This window comes from Penaeus chinensis, chromosome 42 (assembly GCF_019202785.1).
Source record: "Penaeus chinensis breed Huanghai No. 1 chromosome 42, ASM1920278v2, whole genome shotgun sequence".
Classification (NCBI taxonomy): Eukaryota; Metazoa; Arthropoda; class Malacostraca; order Decapoda; family Penaeidae; genus Penaeus; species Penaeus chinensis.
This window is the reverse complement of record NC_061860.1, coordinates 11,741,274-11,753,773: the sequence shown is the minus strand read 5'-3', so window position 1 is coordinate 11,753,773 and position 12,500 is coordinate 11,741,274.

Sequence of the window (12,500 nt, the reverse complement as noted above, 5' to 3'; positions counted from 1 at the left end):
ATATGTATGTGTATGTGTATATGTGTATATATATGTATAGATTATATATATTTTATATTTGTATATATATATATATATATATATATATATATATATAACGTACTTAAGCATTTTTTCCCAATTGATATTGTATATCTATGATCATAATGTGATCCTAAGAAATATCTCTCAACACTTAGGTATTGTGGGAAAACATGTGAACAGTTCACTAGATCGTAATGCTGTAGCAACGAAATATTTCTCTTGAAAATGTACACAATTACCATAGATAATGTAGAGTATAGACATATATATATATATTTTCATATTAAGGAGGTCATGTATAAGAAGAGTGAGACTCGGTTTATCTTTCGTGTGCCTAAGCTTTTAATTAACACATTCCATGCAACAATAGTCATTATTGTTTTTATTATATAATTTATGTTTTAGCCTAGGGCATATTCAGGCCTCCAAAAGTGGTCCATGACGAATGAGATACGGGGAAGTATCTCAAACAAGTATATAGGTGTATATATATATATGTATATATATGGATATATATGTGTATATATTTATATATATGTTTTTGTTTGTTTTTGTTTTTTTACAGAATGTGTTTGTATGGTCCAAAGAATGTTACTGAAATGTATATTGCGTTCTCCATAATCAGTTTACTTCTTGTGTACATGCAGTTGAATATGAAGGCGTAAACTCATGTATCCTTGTATATGTAATTAATATAATTTAATCACGTTCGAAACCGATGCCGATAGACGAAAGAAAAGGTATGGGAGGCGCTTAGGCCCCATGCATTTTTTACTGATTTCATTAGTTATCCATCGTTTTACTTGTAATTTTAAGTTGTTGAGAGCTAAGAACTTGCATATGCTGCGTAATATCGTAATAACATAATATCAGGAAAACAGTGATTGATAATTTAATATGATTCAATAATAAAATCAGATTCGTCAATTTGAGCACGATTCCAAGGAATAAGTCTAACCTTTGGCAACAACGTAGAAACACTGGCATTGTTGCTGTCGCGACCTGCTCGGAGAAGTGTCACGAATGAGATTAGCGACACAATCTAGTCTCGTAAGACAGCGGAAATGAAGGCTCAGAACACAAAGATAATTTCAGGCATAATCCCTGTAAGAAGAAAACGGTATTCTTGCATCTAACCCACGAATACTAAACACATGCAACCAATTCCCTCCACGTTATAACATGCTTAGCAACAACTACAGACAACCTCAGTGGCCCTCAACGGTCGCAATACCTCCAGGCACTATCAAAGGGAAGTGCTCGACGCACAATGACCTTACACGCAATAAGGGGGTCAAACACAACCGGAAAGGCAAACTTGTGTTTCTGTGGCAAACCAAACGTTCATTGTGGTCTAATGTTTGGACAGGCGGTTGGCAACAAACGTGATAATTTGATAAATATCCTGAGAAAGTGAGAAAGGGAATTGTAGTATAGACGAGATGTGTCAAAGTGAAAATACGTTTTAGTCTGTCTCCAAATAGAAATTCACTATGCAAGTTCTGTTGTATAATACGAATACTTGTAATATAATAATACTAATACTTAAAAGATAATAATATTAATACTTATAGGATAATAATACTAATTCATATAAGATAATAATAATAACAATTATAGGATGATAATAATAATAATAATAACACATAGGATGATAATGATGATAACAATAACAACAACAATAGTACTACTAATGATGATCATAAATACGTATAATAATGATAATATAGAACTAGAATGATAATAGTACTACCAGTTACAATAGTACTACAAGTTGTAATGGTTGTAGTACTACTAGTAGTGATACTAGAAGTAATAGTAATAGTACTAGTAGCAGTAATAGCAGTACTACTACTAATATTGAGTATTCATTTAACTCTGAAAGCTGGAGCCTTGAAACATTTGAAAGAAGGCGACCCATTGGCTAGTGGAACACTGAAGATTGTCGTAAATACACGGTTCATCTTACTTTCACCGCTTTATATTTATTTAGGTACGCTGCGCACTGACAGAGTTCTGAATTAATCTTTATTTCACCTCCAGACCAGTCTTTACTTTTAAGCTTAGATTTAATCCTGCGCATGCGCTGAGAGTTAATCCCACCAATCATGTACTGAAACGACTTGACAACGTCATCAACTCCAGAGAGAAATTGGATTTGAGTTGCCATTGATATTTACAATAAGCAATAACGAAACAAATTCTGAAATTTTCATGTCAAAGATGTATTTGAAAATTTATTAATATATATTGGTATATGTTGTGGGATATTCAAACTGCAGATATAACTCTCAACATTGAAAAGAAAAACGAAAATACTCACGTGGATATAAATTGATAATTGCTCTGTAGCAAACGTTTCCTGACTGCCATTATATGAAACTTCTTGAAGGTGAATGCCAATTGCCATTACACAGATGCCTGCGTTTTCATGTAAAATAGCAGATTTACTGATAATCACATTGATCATGCACCTGGCATTTTAAGTTTGTGCCATTAGTTTCGAAAATATTGCCCTGTTAAAATACTGGCCTTTGTTTCATTGAAATCGAGGTGAAGAAATCATATACTGATAATATTAACAAATAAAGTTGTGAATATTTTTTTCAAGTCTGCTTTCCTGGGCTGTAAGGTCGGTTTCTTAATATCGTTAGATACATTTTTTTAACATTTTGCATATTAGTACATTTTTGTTTCAAAACGCAGGGCTGGCTAAATGTAAGAAGGCTATTTTTATATCAGGCTTCCGTCCCCCCCCCCCCCCCCCCCATCAAGTATTATGTCTTTCGAGGGGGTATCAGAGTTACCGGCTCCTCTTTGTAGCCAGGTTTTCATCAGTATTCCCCTGCAACATACCATGTTCTTTCTTCCTACTTGGGCTGTTTCTGCTTTTTGCTTGTTGAGTGTCTTTTGCGGCCATTGTCCTGAAAATCCAAAGTTTTCAAGGACCTATTGAGCCATGTTTATTGCAGCGAGGAGAGATACCTACTGATATCCAAAGTTGTATTCCAGCACAACTGTGGATGCAACAAACGTTTCTTAAAAGACCAGCAAACTTTACTTCATGGGTTTGAGCCCACAACTTTGAATGAAAACTTTGCCTTTTGTTTGTCCCTTTATCTTTTTTTGAGATTCTACAGACACTGATGATCACAGTACCTGGCTTGTGCTGATTATCACGAGGAGATGGTCATGCAAGACTACATTGGTAGAAGCATCGTGACACTTTTCCAGCAAACGCAAACTGCTCTATAGTGCTAAAGACACCGTGAAATGTGTACATTATGTCCTTCAATTCCAAGTATGGTTTTCCATCATTCGATCAGGTGATACACACACACACACACACACACACACACACACACACACACACACACACACACACACACACACACACACACACACAAAGTAGCTAGGGAGAGTAGTTATGTTCTTCGCAGAGAAATTGTTTTTTCTTGGTAGAAGCCTTCTCATTTTACTGCTAGACTCCGATGTTATATCTACCTTCCCTTCAAAATGAAGCTACCTGAGTCTTGACCCCATTCTCTTCTAGACTTAATGTATGCATTGCATTTTCTACTTGATAGTCTTGATAGGGTCCCATTTCCATTGTTCATTGCAGTCACCGCATTACAGGCACTATAATCTCCATCTTCCACGAAGCTGACATAACGAAACTTTAGCTCTTGTGATCTTCCGAACAGCCTCTAAACAACAACATCTACTTATGGTCAATGATGAACTGAGTGTTTCGTTCTGAGTTGTGGGTGAGGCATTTTGTTAGCGCCACGGTTAGTGTTGCCATATGAGACTACCCCGATGCGATGTTTTGTCTATGTATTTATATTAGTAACTTTCTTTTATTATCTGAAATATGATATAATAATTTTGCGTTATTTTACTCCCACCATGACTTAGAAGGCGAAAAAGAACAAATAATAGTTAACATCTTATCAAGTGCCCGTTTAATAATTCAAACGATTAAAACTTATCAGTATAGATGGATATTATGTAAGGCAAAATACAGAACTGCATAACCTATAATGTCTGTGATTTATAAAATTGGGAGCGGGTTTGTAATGCTTCAAAGTTGGACATAAATGTTTCAGATGATTATCAAATTCTTCACATGGATTCGTCAAAATAGATATGGATTGTGAATGGTATATACACCATATGTACCATAGACACGTCTCATGGTCTACTAGGAGCCATGTCCTCTTTATACTGACAGATAATAAATAGTGATAACGCGCCAAGATGTTTGGAGGCTGTTTTAGCAGCAGAATTAGGAAATACAAATTGCTGAAATTATAAAACCGTATAGTTTCCTTTTATTCAGCATAACCTAAACTAATATTAAAGAACAAATATGTATCACTATAAAATAAACTCGTTCTACCAGTTGAACTTCATTATACAGCCGAAAGGGTTGCAAAGAAATAAACATGGAAAAAACAATGGAAGACATGAACGCTCATTGCTCATACAGCGACACTGATAAATCAGAAAAAAAAAAAACAATGGTGAATACCAGACTTAAACTTTTCCATAAATAAAAACAACTAATATTGAGCAATGTAATCCAATAGAATGTTACCTATATATAAATGATGTGACTAGAAACGGATTTCGAATTGCCTCTCATTTCCCAGGAGAGATAAGCATGGGATTACAGAAAATGGAGATTGAAGGATAGATATAACCCATTAATATATCCTTGTGTTTGTTCATATCCAAAATAGGAGGCACATATATGTGTGGATATTTATTGAAATGATTTTTTAGAAAGACATTCTACAACACCGTTCTTTTAAAACTTTAACATATATCCATCACTTCCTTAGCTGTTTATAAACTAAAGCGAATAAGTATCCTGTGTCAGCCAAATTCCTTGGTTCATATTTGCCCTGGTCTTTACTTTTTTTTTTTTTTTTTTTTTTTACTGCGCACATTACTCTTATTTTCTTTAATTGCGCATGCAGATGATAAAAAAAATGAATGACTCCAGCACAGACATGATCTATCGGAAACCCTACATCCATAGGATTACGTTGCCAATTGGCTTGCCGCGCTATTCCACAACATACTCGACTTTTTCATATTAATTTGTGTCGGTGGTAATTATATATTTTTTTATTTTTGACTTCATAATTTTTAGTACATTGTGAAGTATATTGTGTCCCTGTCTCCACCTTATATATGCCTGTTTAGTGATCTTTTTCGCCAGGTCAGTTTCCCTTGAAGTGTAGGCCTGACAGAACTTTGATAAACTTTGGAATAGCAAATTCAGTCATGACTTCAAGGATGACATTCATGTCGACTTTGGTGGTATGATCTCCTTTCATCCATGTTCCAACAGATGAGATATGCTGAGAATGCTTTTGTTATCAAGAACATTGCACTTATGCTGTTTATAGAACTTATATACTGTGTCATACATAGCCTGTTTCCCCTTGTAATGAGCAGCTATTGCATTGTACAGATGGAAGTGTATATAATATATTTGGTGCTTGGAGTTTCCCGTTGGATTCATTCCAAGAATTCCTTGTAGTCTTTCCACCTCTGTCAATCCATAGTCCTCAGTGATAGACAAGTAAGCAAACAAGATATTGGTCTTGTAAGCAGGTGATTTAAAAGTTGCATTTTGGTTCATGTCTCATCAAGGGGTTGTTATGATTAATTTTCTGGTTACTAATGAGATACTACTACTATCACTACTGCTACCACAATTTCTAGTTCTAGTTCTACTTCCTACTAATTTCAGGAGAAAAAAATGAAGCTGTGATACATCTAATACAGTTGGTGTATAAATATAACATGTTTCAATAACCTCCCCACACTGGCAACAATCGCCATAGAATCTTTCATGGCAAGAAAATCACTGATTAATTTGACTAAAGTGACAGTATTATTAAATGATAGCAGGGGATTCTGGCTGGGCACAGAATCTGAGGACTCCATCGAGGAATGGACCAAAAGAAAAGGAACCACAGCGGCGCAGATGGTGATGAAGAACAACAGCATATTGGACCTGGACAGTTGTCATCTTCTTGATTACTTTACACACACTCATGGTTGTCCATTTTCATTAAAATGACAAGAGTAGGCTCCATGCCCATAACCCTGGCAGTGGAAGTACTGTGTAGTGTTGGGCACATATGGCTTTGACTTGAGGTGGTACCATGCCAACTTAACTGATTCTGAAATATATATTTCAGAAGTTAGAAGGAGAGCTGATGTCGACTGTTCCAAACCATCAACTTCTTACATTAACCTTTTTTAGTTCTCCTAACAGTTTCTCCTCAGAATACCTTATCAGGTCTTGGGAAAAGACAATTCCCTTACACTGATTGAGATTGAGTTCATGAGTCTTGAGCTCCAGGAATGTCGCATATTGCATGCAGATGGTCACTCTCATCTGGTGATAAAACCTCAACTGTTGGGCTACCATCTCGCTGTGGGGTGATGCGAGGATCGTGTTGACATACCTCAACTACCTTCTGATTTACTACAAAAATATCAAGATCCATGATTGATATACCATCAATGATCTTCATTACCATGTATATACTATATGATATACTTTCATATTTACCAGGTAAGATTTCCTTATTGGATTGAGGAGGACTTTTCTCCTTCTTACCTGGTTTGGGAGCTCGGGAACCATTATGATTCCCATTCTTGCCCTTTGGTATCTGGCAAGGTTCCAGAGTGACTATAAGTGATGTTTTAGAGGGATTGGCCAGGGGATTGCTTTCTCCCTGACGACCTGTACAAATACATTTGTAGAAATTGTAAAAATTAGAATTCTTCATTTCCTCACCGCCCATCCCCACCATGGAATCCAACAAGCTATAGTTGGGACTTAAAATATCCCAATAGCCGCAGGGGTAGTGAGGAGATACACAGTCACTATTACAGTAATGATGCAATCGTGGGACCTATGCGCTACCAAATGGACAGTGCCTGCTTGACCCTAACTAAATTTGACCAGCTGATTGACTTGACCAGGCCTTGATCAAGGCACCCATCTAACCAGATAGAGGACCAAAGAGGTATGTTGCTAGCTGCAAGGCGCAACATACAGCATCACTCGTGTCTCCCGGTAATATGGGACGCCATGCATGGCAATCACATATGGGAGAGTTCTCCCTGGGCCAAGATGGAATGAATCCCTCTCATAGCTCTTGGTGCACCAAGAAGTCATTTTGTCTCATCCATCACTGTTGACCCCTTCATTATGGGTAACCCTCTGGTCCAGCTCACCAGATCATTGGAACCTCTAGCCACCCCCACCGTGGCAAGGCAGCTTCCATTAGGGGGGAATTAGGCAGTGTAAGATACTTCAGAGATCTTTACCATGGATTTAGTTAACTTGTTTTTTTTTGTGTGTAATGATTATACACAGCGACTTCACATTAACAGTCTTTGAGATAGAATAATTTTACAATACTACATGGAACGCAGAATACTTAAGAAGCTGTATGGCATTGGTTGAAGAGGAGCAATTCCTACCTTCAAAAAAAGTTTCCTTGCTGTCAGGAAGTCTTCTGTTCAGGTGAGGAACAGCTTCTCTAACCTGGAGGATCAGCTGGAAGGGGTCCCACAGAGAAGTTTCTTAAGTGTGATTATATAAAGGTTATTCCAAGTGCTGTCTCATCTAGTCTGTATGTTAATGACTTCACACTATACTTCTCAGGATGAAGCTTCAAGAATGTGCAAGGATGCATGCAGACTGCAGTAAATTAGGTTGTACAGTGGACAACATTCCATGGGTTCACATTCTCTCCAAGTTAGATCATGGCTATACATATCCAAGAAAGAGGAAAGTTCCCCATTATTTTGTGGGTTTTCTCGCTTGTCTTTGGGTGCAGACTGCACAATGCTTCTGCGGCTTAATCGAGCATTTATTTGTAGCAAACTTGACTATGAATTTGAGGCTTATTCACCTGTAACTCCTGTTGTTCTCCAGATGTTAGACAGTTCATAATCAAGATCTCAGAATATGTACAGGTGCATTCAAGTCTTCACCTGTGGAGTCACCTCTTTACAACGGGACTACATGAACCTGTTTTACTACAATACAAAGAATTCTAAGATATCCTAAGTCAAGATTGGTTTTCAACCCCCTTGAGGACCACTGATCCTATGGTAGGAGAATGAGGAATCTTGTGGAGGATTACAATTTGAATCTCCAAGGTTCTAGTTGTTGGAACTCGCCAGTTCCACCTTGGACGAATCAGAATCAAGGATCAGATGCAATATATAAACAGATGGTTCGAAATCTGAAAATGGTATGGCTTTACAACAGTGAGGGGAGGAAGATTGCGGTTGGCATTCTTTCTTCAGTAGCCTCAATCTTCAATGCAGAGTTACATGCAGTCAAAATGACTAGAGAACCGTTCTGTTGTAATATATTGCGACTCTCTTAATGCTTTGCAAGCATTCAAGAGCTTAAACTCATCACATGTAATGGTAAGGGAGGTTGAAGATTGGCTTGCAGTGATGACAACACATAAGATAACTCCGTGTTGGATGCCAACACATGTTGGTTTCCATGGGAATGAGAGCTAATTGGAAGGCCAAGACAGCTGTTGTTTAGCTCCGTGATGCTCGTTTTCCACTCCTGATGCTTAGTTTCACCGACTTGAAACTAAGCATCAGAAGTTTGTTCGTGATAAATGGAGGGAGCAACGGAAGCATGCCTGTTTATAGCTAAGAGTGAAGCACATTGTGACCATTAATGGTCGCACATGTAGTGGAAAGACTGCAGCATTCTTAGACCAAAGATGTATGTACGTGTATCCCCCATATAAACAAAGATATATTAGGGGAGGATTGTGAGGTCTTATTAGTTTCCTAAAGGAGACTAATATTTTATAGAAAATTTAATTGTGTCTAATATTTTTACAAGAATGTTATATATGTAAAATATATTTTTAATATGGTATTTATTATCATTTTTTACATATATGATATATTTCTTTATTGATAGATTTTTAAGTGTTTTAAATATTTTAGCATTTTAATCCCTCAAGGTATTCGCCACTACTGATCTGAACTATTTACACGGCAGTTTGCAAGTAATTAATCAATCTTTATCTATATATTTTATACAGACACACAACACACGTATATACATACATATATATAAATATATATATATACATATACATATATATAAATATATATATACATATATATAAATATATATATACATATATATAAATATATATATACATATATATAAATATATATAAATATATAAATATATATATATATATATATACATATATATAAATATATATATACATATATATAAATATATATATATATACACATATATATAAATATATATATATATGTACGTATGTTTATGTAGATATATAGATATACATATGTATGTATATAAACATATGTACATATATAAGTATATATACACACACACATGTACATATATATACATATATATGTATATATAAGTATATATACACATATGTACATATCTGTCTATATATATATATATATATATATATATATATGTACACACAGAAATGTGTCTATATATATATATATATATACATATATATGGCGGCCGCCGTAGTGTAGCGGTAATACGCGTGGCTGGGGTCCATGAGGGTCGGTCACCCGGCGTGCCTGTTCGAATCCTACCTCATTAGTTCGAGATTGAAAGGAAGTCATCCACTCGGAGTAACAGCCGCCACCTGCCAAAACCAAAAATCATTTGAAGAAGTTCGTGTGAGTGTGTGTCCATGTGCATGCTAGGATGCATGTCTGTGTGTATGTGTATGAGACAACACCGTCAGCAGGGATATAAAGATATTTTTTAAAGTCGTGAAAAAACATAAAACCTGCAGGAGCAAGAGGGGCGTCTCACCAGGGGATATTTTATGGGCGGAATAGTGCTCCTCCGCGGACGAAGATGGCGCTGTAGGTGCGGGTGACGAGACCAATGGTCAGGCCAGATGATGACCTTCGTCCTTTCTGTGGCACTGAACAACTAAAACGTTTCTCGCATTTAGAATTAACTATGAATGTGTGTGTGTGTGTGTGTGTGTGTGTGTGTGTGTGTGTGTGTGTGTGTGTGTGTGTGTGTGTGTGTGTGTGTGTGTGTGTGTGTGTGTGTGTGTATTTACTGGCGAGTGTGTATGTAGTAATATTGTAGTATTTCCTGAAATTTAGTTATATCATAGTCTCCCCTGAAAATCGCCTAATCAAGAATTTCTGGTTTATTGTTATTTCTTTTTCATACTATAAATACTATTGATAAGTGTAGTTTACTATAACTACTATTGATATATGTACTTTACAATAAAATACTATTGATATGTGTACTTTTCTATAAATAGTATTGATATGTATACTTTACTATAAATACTATTGATATGTGTACTTTACTATAAATACTATTGAAATGAGTACTTTCTAGAATATATGTGAGTGCTGTTTGTGAAAGTACACCAAATCAGCAGTGTCAAATGAGCTATATGAAGTTCTGAAGACTGCATTACTGTCGAGACTGGAATTTCCCATTACTACCAGGTATCAGGAACTCAGCAAGGAAGAACTCGGCAACGAAAAATCTAATTTGTTACGCCGAATGAAGCTCCTTGGTGACAAGTATGGTAGTTTTTACAAGACGATCTTTCTACAGCTTTTCGTTCAGCACATGCCTTCACATATTTAACCCCTTGCCGACGGATACGACGGGTAGACACGTGCTTTGCCCACTGTTAGTACTTGTTTGATTGTTTATACACATAGATGGCTATACTTGTACTAAGTCACCAATGAGCCAGTTAGGAGTACTGCCCGTCTCGCCCGTTCACCCTTTTCTTTGATTTACGAAATATTTTACATTATCTTATTTTGCTGTTACTAATATTAAAAAACATTATAATAATTATAATATTTATAATAAAAATAACATCATCGATATCCATAGCACTAGTAAAAAACACGTTTTTCCGGCCAATTCAAATCACGTATGGTCACAAGGTCTATTAATTGACTCCTTTGTGGCTAAGCACTAGCAGAGCCATCTATGAGCAGACATTTCACAAAAAATATAGGAAATGGGCACAGCATTTTCCCCATTTTTTTTTCATTTTCCCCGACGGCATTGGGTTAACAGGGACAGTGAAAGGGAAGCTCATCACTATGAACTCGCTCAGATGAGTTTATGGCGTCACTTCCTACTTCGTTCTTTGGCTGAAGAAGCTTCCACATCTCGAACAGAGCAGTTGCCAGTACTTGTTACAGAACTCACTATCAAGGTTAATGATCTCCAGAATCAAGTACAACTTCTGTCCCGCCACATCTCAACCAACAATAAACCATGCTACAGGCCCAGAGGAAGAGATGATAACTGCTTCAATCAAAGCAAATCCAAGGAAGCAGCAAAGAAGTGTATTCAGCCCTGCAACTTTTAACAAGCAAAGGCGAGTACTAGAGGTGCACAATATTCGCCACACCTCTTCCATGCTTCTTCATGTGTGGGACCCACTCTCCAACATCAAGTTCCTAGTTGACACTGGCGCCGAGGTTAGCATTTCCCCTGGAGCGGCAAATCACAAATCACTCCCTTTGATTATGAACTTGTATACAGGCAATGGATCAACAATCTCTGCATATAAACATAGAACTCTTACACTCAACCTTCAGCTTCAGGGCACATTTCAGTGTACTTTCTATGTAACAGCTGTGTCTCAAGCCATACTTGGTGCCATTTTTTTGAGAAACTGCATCATTGCTGAAGTCTTCCTATAAAGCATTCCGTTAATCATCATATCAAAACAACTGGTTGTCCTACACATGCTAAGTCTCGTCAATTAATTGCTTAGCAAAAGAAGAGTCCAAGTCCTTGTTATGTGTGGGAATTATCTGTGCAAGCTCCAGCAACTGGTCATCTGTACTGCATGATGTTTCAAGGAAGAATGGAGGACTACAACCCTGAGGTGACTATGGAGTTCTCAATGCCCGGATGCTAATGGATCGTTACCCAATACCAAACAATCAAGAATTTTTTTTTCACAACTTTCTAGATGTTCCATATTCTTCAAAACTGATCTGGCTAAAGCATTCCACCTAATACCAGTCCACCCTTCAGACATCACCCCATTTGGCCTGTATGAATATGTCCAGATGCCTTTTGGATTGAAGAATGCTGCACAAACATTCCAGCATTTTAATGATGAAGTTTTATGAGAACTACAATTTGTCTTTGCTTATACTGATCTACTCACCTGCAGTAAGTATACTGCTGAATACCAGAATCATCTAATGCAAGTCTTCAAAAGTCTGAAGGATTGCGGCAACCAAATGAATGTAGACAAGAGTGCATGTGGAGTTTCGTCTGTTGATTTTCTCGGCCACGCAGTTTCTGCAGCAGATATCACTCCACTTCCTGCCAAATGTGAGGCCATTCAACAATTTCCTAAGGCAACTACACA